The 12,350-nt window shown below is 45.5% G+C and overlaps 1 protein-coding gene across 3 annotated transcripts in view; it reads left to right on the forward strand.

Moving 5' to 3' along the window:
- The window catches only part of PPARG (peroxisome proliferator activated receptor gamma), a 74,631-nt gene that overhangs the window by 13,981 nt on the left and 48,300 nt on the right, over positions 1-12,350 (forward strand). The gene's annotated exons all lie outside the window — the stretch shown is intronic.

Here is a 12,350-nt window from a genome sequence, read left to right on the forward strand (position 1 = left end):
GAAGTGACGTAACGTGACCCACGGGCGTGGAGGTGAGCGGGGAATGTCTAGCAGACGGTGAGACTGCCGCTAACCGCGGTCCACAGGACATCATATACACCAATGCCCGTATATATCTAAGCTGATGTAAGCCTTGATGTGGAAGTTTATGTGGTAAAATATTGCTGTTACTATCTACACCATTGCTGTGTTTTTACTTTCACATGAGCACATCACCGAATCCCCCGCTACATCACCAAGATCATCAGGATTGCCACTGATTTGGATTTTGCCTTAAATACCTTCCAACATTGGGAGTAGGACTATTGGAGGGTGTTTCTTTTGAGTATACTATTGCACTGACGTTCCTACTCGATACAGATTTTTTATTATTTTTGTACAGTCCCCCGCTCCTCTTGCTTTTGAAGAGTACGTTGTGGAGAAGACTTTGGAACAGTCTTACAAGGGTTGAGTGGAGGAGTACTGTGTTTAAATATAATACTTTATTGCACTTTTTGGTCACTTGTTTTTTGCACAATGTATCCACTGTGCACTATCACTGTGAGCATTTTGAACTCCACCTATTGTTTTGCTGTTTTATCCAATGTGACAAAATACACTGTGAAATACTCAAATATTCTCTTGAAAAAGGGTTATTTAGTTAAACCCTTTGGCCAAAGCGTTATAAGCCTGTGAGCCACATGAAGGCGTGAGCAGTGAGCAGGTTCTAACACCACCTGATAAAATTCTCATTTACCTCTATTTGGAGGGAGAATGACCACATTGGCTCTGTCCAAACACAGGAACATGAAAAAGACCTGCTAACTTAGAAAGTGGGGAGGGGCGGGCTTTAACCCCTGGGGGGGAGGGGCCACCAACCTCCAAACAACTGGTAACAGCTGAAAATTAAGGTTCATAAACACACAAAGTCCCAGCAAACTCATGGTGGGTTTTGGGGTTTCTTGAGCGTGCTGGGATTTTGTGTGTTTAGTATAATATAATAGCAGCTTAATAGTAATATATACATATATTGTAATAAAATCTGGTAGTATATCTACTTTGCAATGAAATGATATCTTTCTTCTGAACCTCATACAGTAGTTTTCCTCCAGCTTTGGTAAGACCGCTACCTCATGTATTTGGGAGAGATACGTATAATAAAGTCACGTCTTAATGCTTTGCTATTGCCATTTGTCTTATCCATAGAGGAAGTTCAGTATCTCCCACTGGGACAATTACGTGTTAACTTGATGCTAAAATAAGAAATGTGAGGGAAAGGTTACATCCTAATAAGCAAATAGAAATTCTCATGGAGCTTGAAATCATGCCTAAAAACATGTTATCGGATTGCGTGTCATGCTGGGTTACTCAGACCAGACCCCCAGACCTCTCTGTTACTGACTGAACAAAAAGCGTTAACGATGTTTTAAGTGCTAAAGGGAGCTTCAAAGCTCAGTAACGAGGCGCTGAGCGCTGTTTTCAGCCGTAATGAGCCCTTGCGTTACTATAATGGACATTAGTGCTAATGATATGCTAAATGGGTGTTCCCTCTCGCAGCGGGAGAGAGAGTTTCAGTGATATATATACGTATATATATCCTCCCCTGCCATCCTGTGCACACAAAGGAGCACAGCTGAGACACCTGGGATACCTGGGATATATGCTCATTTGGATATACAACGTATAATTAAAGGACTTTAATTAGCATATTTCTGTGTATCTGGGCCTTAATCATCTATAATGATTTCTATGTAGTTACCTATTATTTGGACAACTGTAAATGATCTTAGCCATGATCTCAATGACTTTACGCATAATCTAAGAATCTTGCTCATGCTTCAAACACCTTGGAGCACACACAATATATTTGTTCTTCTGCCAGTAGCAATTTTATTCAAAAACCGCAGATGTCCTTTGTAATTGAACATTACAATTCACAAAATCCTTAATGATGAATAAACCTTTCCAAATAGTGATGTACTGTAGCTTGTGTTATTGGTCATTTCATGCGGGTGAACTGCCCTAGTACATATATGAGTTATATTGTAATGTATTTCTTTTCTGCAAATCTGGGACAAAATTGGAGCACAAATCAGCAGCAGATTTGTAAAAGAAAAGGAATTCCACAGAACGCGAATGAATGTTACCTTTGGTTAATGTTTTGCAGATTTTGTACACGTTTTCACTGGCGCCGGAGACAATGTTTGGGGTTACTCGGTTTGAAGGGAAAAAAGGGATTGACCTGAAAGTCCTTTTTGTATTTAGCTGTAAATAAGAGCCATGGACCACACATATTTTGTATACTGTATATAAATAAAATATTGTTCTTAAAGCAGTTATTTTTATTTTTACTGAACAATTAAAAAAAAGTTGGCATTTTAAGTTACGGTAGTTTAAAAGCCACTAAATGGTACAAAGTCCAAATGACCTGGGTCTAATCCAGCACAGGACACTGAGGACAGTCAGTTTGGGGTTATTTGGGGTTGATTGAGAAAGGAAGTGGACAGTTGAGTGGGGTGGGGAATTAGTAGAGGTTATTTAACAGAAAGAGACATATGCTAGAAGCACAGAAAAAGAAGAAGCAGGGAAGAGTCCCACTATACCCCTTGTTACATAGTTACACATTTACACAGTTACACTGTTACACTGTTACATAGGTAGATGAGGTTGAAAAAAGACATACGTCCATCAAGTTCAGCATCTGCTAAATGTAGAAGACAGATACTTTATCCTATATCCGTACTTATAGTATATTGACCCAGAGGAAGGCAAACAAAAACCCCAGTGAAATATCATCCAATGATATCTCATAAGGGGAAAAATAAAATTCTTCCCGACTCCAAATATTAGCAATCAGATTATTCCCTGGATCAACATCCTTCCCATGTTTACTAATTTGGTATATCCCTGTATACTTTTTCTTTCTAAAAAGATGTCCAACCTTTTTTTGAACATATCTATTGTATCTGCCATCACGGTCTCCATGGGTAATGAATCCCACATTGTAACTGCCCTTACTGTAAAGAACCCTTTCCTTTGTTGCTGGTGAAATCTCCTTTCTTCCAACCTTAAGGGATGGCCCCGAGTCCTTTGTACTGCCCGTGGGATGAATAATTATTTTGAAAGCTCCTTGTATGGTCCCTGAATATATTTGTATATAGTTATCATATCCCCTCTTAGACGTCTCTTTTCAAACGTAAACAAATCTAATTTAGCTAGTCTCTCCTCATAAGTTAGATTGTCCGTCCCCTTTATTAATTTGGTGGCCCTTGTAAAAAAATAAAGTCTGGGGTTTCATACTTTACAGTTTTTAGTTCACTTTTGTGCACTTGTTAGTATAATAATGTTACCTCTTTGGTTTTTTAATGGTAATTGTACCTGCCACTTTGGGGATGTACACAGGGACACTGTAAATGGGACTGGCTCTTTATTTCTTTGGTGTGTGGAACAGCCTTTTATCCTTGCTACCCTCCCCTGCCTGACTATTACCATTAGCCACAGTTAGGAGGCTGGATGCCTAGACAGCGGAGGAGGGGCGAGCTGTGTCTCCCTGGCTGGCCGTGCTCCATTTGTGGATGCCGCACGTGCGTTGTGCGTCCCCTGCTTGCCAGAACGGATGCACAGTGGTCCGCTTGAGGCCTGTGTGTTTGGCGCATGCGCGGCAGCTCTCTGATGTACCTGTGTGCTGCATGTATGCGCAGCATGCTCAAGGTGGGTCTGTGCCCGGTACGCATGCATGGAGTGTGCTATGCGCATGCGTGGTATACGACTGGGGGTTTTGCTCGCTCTACGCATGCACGGACACCTGTTGGAGCCGTGACATCAGGGGAGATGCAGAATTTGCGCTGTGGGGCACCTGTAGCGAGGTAACAGGCGAGTACTTTGGGTATATATATTTGACTTTGGTGCTGATGTTAAGCCCTCACCTTGATAAAGACTTCTTTTGCAGTCGAAATGTTGGAACTGGATTTGCTAATAAACTATCTTTTTGCAAGACCGAGTGCCTGGGTGCTTCCCTCCTGCTCCGTGATTTCTATAGGGTAGTACAGGATCTCCCCCATCTCCATATGTACCGGCAAATTGCCTTTATTGCTACCTTAATTGTGTGCCTGTAACCCTGTCTGCGTACCTTGTTTTGTCACCGATTTGAGATGGGCTTGTGGTTCAGCTAGGTAACATGTAATATAAAGTTATTAAGTAATATAGGGGAGCCAAGAACCTCTCCAATAGATGGGGGGGGGGGGTCAGATAGTATCCTTGCAAGTGTTGTTAGAGTTCACCTGTCTTAAAGAGTGTGTTGTATTATGAAAGTGTATTGGAAAGCATACCCAGCAAAGCCTGGCGATGATGTTGTTATTTTTATAGCAGTACAGGTGTGGCCTGTTTTGATCCAAATAGTTCATGTGTATTTTGTCAATTAGCTGGTTATGTTAGGTGGGAACCGTGTGCCAAATATCAAGGTCAGAACAACAAACTCCATTGAATTCTATAGAAATATATTCTCTGATAAATCTGGTGCAATTTCTTTGCTACATCTTTGGCCCAAAGAGAATTTGCTACATTACCGTGTGTTGCAGGGAATATTCTGACTCTCACGCACGCTACACTTAGCGAAGTGTTTATCCATGCATACATTTTACTTACACTTTTAAATGCTGATACCAATTAGGATCTTTATTATTTGGCTAATAGGCCCAGGTCTGCAGGATAGATTGAAGTTCCTTATAATTTTACAACCTGAAGGATCAGCATCAGAAACTATATACAGTAGTTGGTAAGAATGTTATTAATACAGATCGCTGATGGATGGATATGATTGTTCTCTCATTACTTTATTGCACAGTATTGCTGGAAATGATCTAAGACATTAGTATAGATAACCCGTCCGTGTGTCTCTGAGTGCATCGGCTTTCACAGGTTCATGTTCTTTAAGAGGGTGAGGCTGTTAGTGCATATGACTGACGTGCAATGATGGCGGTGTGATGAATATATGAGCCCTCAAGGCAGGGTTTTGGATTAAGAGAACATTTCAAGTCTGGGAATTAGGCTGTCGGATGTTACTTTCAGTGCAAGTATTGGTGAACATGAAAGTGTCCCATGAAATAAGTAAATTGCATTCACTGTTCAAATTAGTAGAATAAATCACGTTATATAAAATAGACGACAGTATATGTTGGTTGGAGCTTTCAGGCTACTGGTCGTAGACACCTGGGTAACCGCACATTACTGTAGATACAGTACACGTGAAATTCAAGTAGACAGAAATGAATTATCAGGAAATATGCCTCCACAATTGCCAGCTTTGCGGGGCCCAAGGTGGAACGCTGGCAGCGGGGGCCCAAGGTGGAAAGCTGGCAGCGGGGGCCCAAGGTGGAACGCTGGCAGCGGGGGCCCAAGGTGGAACGCTAGCAGCGGGGGCCCAAGGTGGAACGCTGGCAGCGGGGGCCCAAGGTGGAACGCTGGCAGCGGGGGCCCAAGGTGGAAAGCTGGCAGCGGGGGCCCAAGGTGGAACGCTGGCAGCGGGGGCCCAAGGTGGAACGCTAGCAGCGGGGGCCCAAGGTGGAACGCTGGCAGCGGGGGCCCAAGGTGGAACGCTGGCAGCGGGGGCCCAAGGTGGAACGCTAGCAGCGGGGGCCCAAGGTGGAACGCTGGCAGCGGGGGCCCAAGGTGGAACGCTGGCAGCGGGGGCCCAAGGTGGAACGCTGGCAGCAGGGGCCCAAGGTGGAACGCTAGCAGCGGGGGCCCAAGGTGGAACGCTGGCAGCAGGGGCCCAAGGTGGAACGCTGGCAGCAGGGGCCCAAGGTGGAATGCTGGCAGCAGGGGCCCAAGGTGGAACGCTGGCAGCAGGGGCCCAAGGTGGAACGCTGGCTGCAGGGGCCCAAGGTGGAACGCTGGCAGCAGGGGCCCAAGGTGGAACGCTGGCAGCGGGGGCCCAAGGTGGAACGCTGGCAGCGGGGGCCCAAGGTGGAAGGCTGGCAGCGGGGGCCCAAGGTGGAAGGCTGGCAGCAGGGGCCCAAGGTGGAAGGCTGGCAGCGGGGGCCCAAGGTGGAATGCTGGCAGCGGGGGCCCAAGGTGGAACGCTGGCAGCAGGGGCCCAAGGTGGAACGCTGGCAGCGGGGGCCCAAGGTGGAAGGCTGGCAGCGGGGGTCCAAGGTGGAAGGCTGGCAGCGGGGGCCCAAGGTGGAACGCTGGCAGCGGGGGCCCACCAACCCTGTCAAAAAAAGTTAAGGGACTTACCTTGCCAAGCAGCTTTCCTCTGGCAACCATGGCAACATGTCATCATATGACGCTGTGGCGTCATTTGACGTCGGTCACCATGGCAACGCGCCACTACAGGAGATGGCCCGCTCCGGAAAAGGTAAGAACCCTCTCACAGCATGTACACACACACCACCCCCTCCCCCACACCTACCTCTCTCTGCCGGTCCAGGGGCCACACGCAGTCTCCTCCAGCTCCAACCACCGGTCAGGTGGAAGTTGGATCCCGGCACCGACAAGAGGAGGGGGCGCAGGGCCCGAGAAGGCGGGGGGTCCAAGGCGGCCGCCCCGCTCGCCTTGCCCTAAGGCCGGCCTAAAGAGATATAAATAGCTTTGACCATTGACTGACCACAAGTCTGCTTGTCACATTGTGTCACACAGCCGGACATTGGCACAACGTGCAGCCATTGATGACTTCTCCATTGAATAATAGCGCACTGCGCTCGGGAGATCTCACTGGCGTTTATATTGATCACTGAGATTTCTAGAACGCTGAACACTAGAGTCTCATCTTTGAAGAACTCTTTTGTTGGCTATTATCACAACCTACAACACAAGTACACATATCCAGTATACTACTGCAACTTTGAACTGGGATCAATAGACCAAGACATGTAAGCTGCATATCCCAGGTACTATTCCTGCGCCCATATGTTTTAGTAAAGTTGGTAATGACTGAGAACAATTTAGGATTTGATTACGATCTTCGTGAAGGACAATATTTCAGTCCACGATAAAGTAAAATATACATTCAATAAAAGAAGAGTGACGTACTCTTTTTGGGACAGAACCATGTGACCTTGTGAGCTTATACCGCCACCTTACTTTTTGGCGTATTTTTTTCGCTTGCGCTGTCTTGTCACTGTATAGCGCACTGCAACAGTATTAATGTTCCCACACTGTTTCTTTTTAACCGCTAAATTATTTTGCTTTGCATGTCATTGTCCTCATGTTTGCAGACAGTGTCTTGTTCTATGTATAGTACTGTGATAAATATTTAGGAGTAGAAAGTTATAAAAATAAATCTGATATTAATGGCATATCAATAATTCACCTCCCACCTCCTCTATTATTTCTCCGTTTTAATCTCGCCCAAAATCACAAGCGATAATTCCCCCCATTAGGGAAATCTCAAAACAATTGTAGTTTTTTTTTCAAAGTCTGTTTTATGGAAACGATGTCGCCGCCGGTCTCCCTCTTCGCCGGTCTCCCTCGCCGCCGGTCTCCCTCGATGCCGGTCTCCCTCGTGCTGGTCTCCCTCGCTGTCGGTCTCCCTCGCCGCCGGTCTCCCTCGCCGCCGGTCTCCCTCGTGCCGGTCTCCCTCGCCGCCGGTCTCCCGCGCTGCCGGTCTCTCTCGCCGCCGGTCTCCCTCGCCGCCGGTCTCCCTCGCCGCCGGTCTCCCGCGCCGCCGGTCTCCCTCGCTGCCGGTCTCCCTCGTGCCGGTCTCCCTCGCTGCCGGTCTCTCTCGCCGCCGGTCTCCCTCGCCACCGGTCTCCCTCCCTGTCGGTCTCCCTCGTTGGCGGTCTCCCTCGCTAGCGGTCTCCCTCTCTCCCTTGCTGCCGGTCTCCCTCGCCGCCGGTCTCCCTCGCCGCCGGTCTCCCTCGCTGCCGGTTCTAGGCTGGGTAGATTTACCATATCACATTTTAAGTTATGGTGAGGGGGAAAAGGCAACAGAAAACCTCCACCGTTAGCATATAGCCAATAAAGAATATCACAGGTCTGCACCCCTGCCTTTCAACCATTCTCACCTCGCACACAGTGCTCCAACTGCAGCAAAGGATTCTGGGAAATGACATGCAAAGGAGCACACAATGTGTCACCTTTTGCCTGGAATATCCATTCACATGGAGCCCATTTAAGCAAATACATCACCGTTCACACAGCTTTTAAGCACAGCATGGGACTAGCAAAGCAAGTCAAACCACTCACATGTTTCAGGCTTGATGGGTATCATCAGTGTGAGGTTAGTTTATACTGTATATATATACTGTATATGTATATATATATACATAATTCTAATAATACATAATTCTAATAATAATAACTGCCTTGTGCTGAATGTGAGAACAGGAGCTGTTTCCCTTCAGTTTGGACTTAAAAAGCAGAATTCGACCATGGTCTTTGTATAAGATGAGTTTGTAAGATGCAACATATGTATTGCATGTTCATGCATTAATGCAGCTAATAACCAAACACATGCAAAATGTCACTTTATACAGAATTGTATAAATTGTATAATTGCATTCAACATAATGTTTTCAGCCGCATGCATACATTGTGCATACAATTGTTGACATAACTAATATAAGGGGAAAGAGTTTGTAAACCACATATAGAAACTGGTTCACCAGCTGAAGTGTTTCAAGACATAGCAAAAAACCACTGCACAGTCACATGACGCAGTGCTGTCACATGACGCAGTGCTGTCACATGACGCAGTGCTGTCACATGACGCCGTGCTGTCTACAGCATGGAGAAAAAGGCTACAATATGTCACATGAAAAAATTTTGCAAGTTAAAAAACTGATAATGACAATCATTTTTTTAATTAGAGTATCTTATTAAAACAGCATTAAGGGTGTTGATGCATACAGAGACGCACTTACCAGAACTCCCTCCTACTGTCTCTGTACGTTCTTCCTACCAATTAGATTGTAAGCTCCTCGGAGCAGAGACTCCTTTTCCTAAATGTTACTTTTATGTCTGAAGCACTTATTCCCATGATCTGTTATTTGTATTGTTTGTTATTTATGTGATTGTCACGTGTATTACTGCTGCGAAGCGCTATGTACATTAATGGCGCTATATAAATAAAGACATACTGTACATACATCCATACATAGAGGTAGCAGCGCTATTGCGCCCGTTAATACACTGCGATGCTTTAATGCTATCGCAATATGTATCGCAAGAAACACCACGGCTCCTTTGAAGATAATGGTAATGAATGTGTTCTCATTAGCGCACAATATTTTCAGCGTTTTACCTGCTACATCTGTACACCAGTTTTTGTGGCATGAAATACTGCGCAGTATTTGCCATAGGACGATAAAAAGCAGCAACCCTACAATTAATAAATAGTGCACTGCACACCAAGAGGACATATATATTGTGAGTTTTCCATTGTGTTGCATGCAATTTCAGCAAATAAGGTATACGTTTTGGATATTTGGTTCAGTAATTTAATTAGACATAAGTAAACCTCTGAAATGCAGCACAACAAAGGTATGTAAACAGGCTCACCGTCAGGCGGCAGAGCTGGGACAGCTGTCCTGAGTCCGGTGGCTGTTGGGGGCCAGGCTGTCCGGCGCTTGAACTTGGGGCCAGCCAGAGATTGGGCCCAACTTCCGTGTCTGACCGCCGGGTGCCAGCTCTGCCGAGCTGCAGCACGGCCTTCACCACCAGCCTCCCTCCCCCCATCTCCCTGCGCGCCAGTTGGCGTCGGAGGGTTGGGCATGCCTGGAAGTTGGGCCCAACTTCCACATCTGCCCATGGGATCAGCACGGCGCCCTCTTGGGGGGGAGACTGTGTGTGATTGTGTGTGGTGGGGAATTGAGTGTGATGGGGTAGTGGGATCTGAGAGAGAGAGAGAGAGAGAGAGAGAGAGAGAGAGAGAGAGAGATTGAATGTGTCGGATTGAGTGAGAGAAGGGAGCATTGAATGAGAGGATTGAGGGAAGAGTGAGTGAGTGAGTGAGAGGGGGGGAGATGGAAGAGTTAGAGGGGTGTGTGAGAAGGGGGCAAGAGTGTAAGAGGGGGAGAGCAATAGGGAGGACGCAGAGTGAGGAGGGGGGACCGAGTGAGTGAGCGATAGGGAGGGGAGAGGGGGTAGTGAGGGATCAAGAAAAGGGGGGAGTGAGTAATCAAGACAGGGAGGGGAAGAAGGGGTATAAGAGAGGGAGTGGGGAGAGGTGAAGGAGGGGGGAGAGATGGGGGACTGAAAGAGTACATGAACATGCAACACATCAAATGCACTTTATGACCAGACGTCCGGGTTTAGCCGGGACAGTCCCGTTTTTTCAGCCTCTGTCCCAACTTGTTGGTGTGCTGTCCCAGTTTTCTATGCCGTTGGCCGTGCATGCATGATCGGCACTTGCGGGCTGCTCATGCGCATGCGTGATCCGCACATTCTGGCTGGCAAATCGCGTATGCGTGGTCAGCAAGCGCTCTTTACGCATATGCAGTCGGCGCTCACTGTTCGTGAATGGGCAGTTGGCGAGCACCGACTGCGCATGCCGGCATTTGTCTCGCTTTTTGCCGGGACAAATATGGTCCCCCTAATTACAGCCATCCCCACACTTTTATATAGAGGGAGCGGAACCTTTATTGGGTAAACCAGCAATATTGTCTGAAGATGTGGTAAGGATAAGCACTGTTCCAAAATACTTCTCATAAAAATTTATCAGGCGTTATATAGTTACTGAGCGTTCATAAAGGGAAGATAGAATTAGCACAACCTTATTAGAACGCCATCTTTACATTTCCATAAGAAACCTACACAGGGACAATGTGTAATAGGTTTAATGATTTCGTAGGGTATATCCCACTCTCACTTGGGACATATTTGTTAGCGGTAGGGTAAAAGTCAGACAGTAATTTAAGAATGAAACAAACAATATCAGGACATTAGTCTGCTTACTGCATAAAGTGGTTAGCAGTTCATCTGGAATGTTTGACGTACAATGCATGTGACTAGGGTTTTAAAAGGTTGGTTCCTTGCAATCCCATTGCATTACTTTTGGGACTATTGTCTCATGCCCATGGAGATATTTTCTAAAATTAGATCCTTTTCCTTTCCAAGGAGGACAGAGGTTGGAGTTGCAGAACTGACCACAACTATTTGCCACTAGTTCATATTTTTCTTTCGTTGCTTAATGGACTTCCAACAATCCTGTTTACTTAAAAACTGAAGTATTTCTTTTAAATAATGTTCAGAGAAAATTAAGGGAATTGCAGTTTGCGAGTGAGTTGCTTTATTGAGGAAGTATTAGTAGCTGGGAGTTAAGAGGCTCCACTTATTCCCATGATCTGTTATTTGTATTAATTGTTACTTATATGATTTTCACGTGTGTTACCGCTGTGAAGCGCTATGTACATTAATGGCGCTATATAAATAAAGACATACAGACATTTGGTATGTCAGCGTGGATTCTATCATGTGTCTTAGGCTGGGCCATTGTGCAGTGACCCGCATGAAGCGGGTGCTTTCACTGGCCATGGTGGATGGGCCGTGGGGGGTGTGCCTAGGGACATCACGGAGCTGGTTCGCCCTCATTGGGCGAAATGAAAAGGATGATTTTTACAATGTAGCTTCTGTTAAATACTTCAGACAAGTTAGCTGCTGTTGCCTGAGCATCCTCCCTGTTTGCAAACATTTATTGCATCGGTACTTCCAGCTATGTTTTGGAATACAATCGGAATCATTAAATATAGCTATCACCCATCTGGAGACCAAAATGATGGCCCTAACGTATTCAAGTGTAACGAAAAATTTTCTGTATTCTTGTATATTTTTACAAAATGGTCCCCAAAATTGTATATCTGCTATTTAATTTTGTTATGTGGACCTATTTAAAATGTACACATCGCAGACTTCATTGTTCCCTCTGATATATAATGTTGGGATATAATATAATGTTAGATATTGCACCAATTGTGCCATTACATTCCAAGGAAACAGGGGTATGTTATCTGGGGCAAAGTTACACACATGTACTGTATATTGAGTTTCAGAAAATATTTGATCTCTGTGCTGTTCCTATAACATAGTGGCTTGAATTTCTTGAGTCTAAATTGGATTATTTTAGTGTCTGAGACTTTTGTGGCAATGCTTTGTATTCTCATCAAGTTTAACAATTTGCAGGAATGCAACTAAATTCCTGTAATGTTTTCCAACCCTCCAGCTTTGATATTTCTAAAACTAATGTGGGTTTTAAAATACACACTATGGGGGTCATGCACTAAGCAGTGATAAGTGGGTTTTCTGGGTGCTATGCACTAAGCAGTGATAAGTGGGTTTTCTGGGTGCTATGCACTAAGCAGTGATAAGTGGGTTTTCTGGGTGCTATGCACTAAGCAGTGATAAGTGGGGTTTCTGGGTGCTATGCACTAAGC

Source organism: Ascaphus truei, chromosome 17 (assembly GCF_040206685.1).
Source record: "Ascaphus truei isolate aAscTru1 chromosome 17, aAscTru1.hap1, whole genome shotgun sequence".
In the NCBI taxonomy this organism is placed as follows: domain Eukaryota; kingdom Metazoa; phylum Chordata; class Amphibia; order Anura; family Ascaphidae; genus Ascaphus; species Ascaphus truei.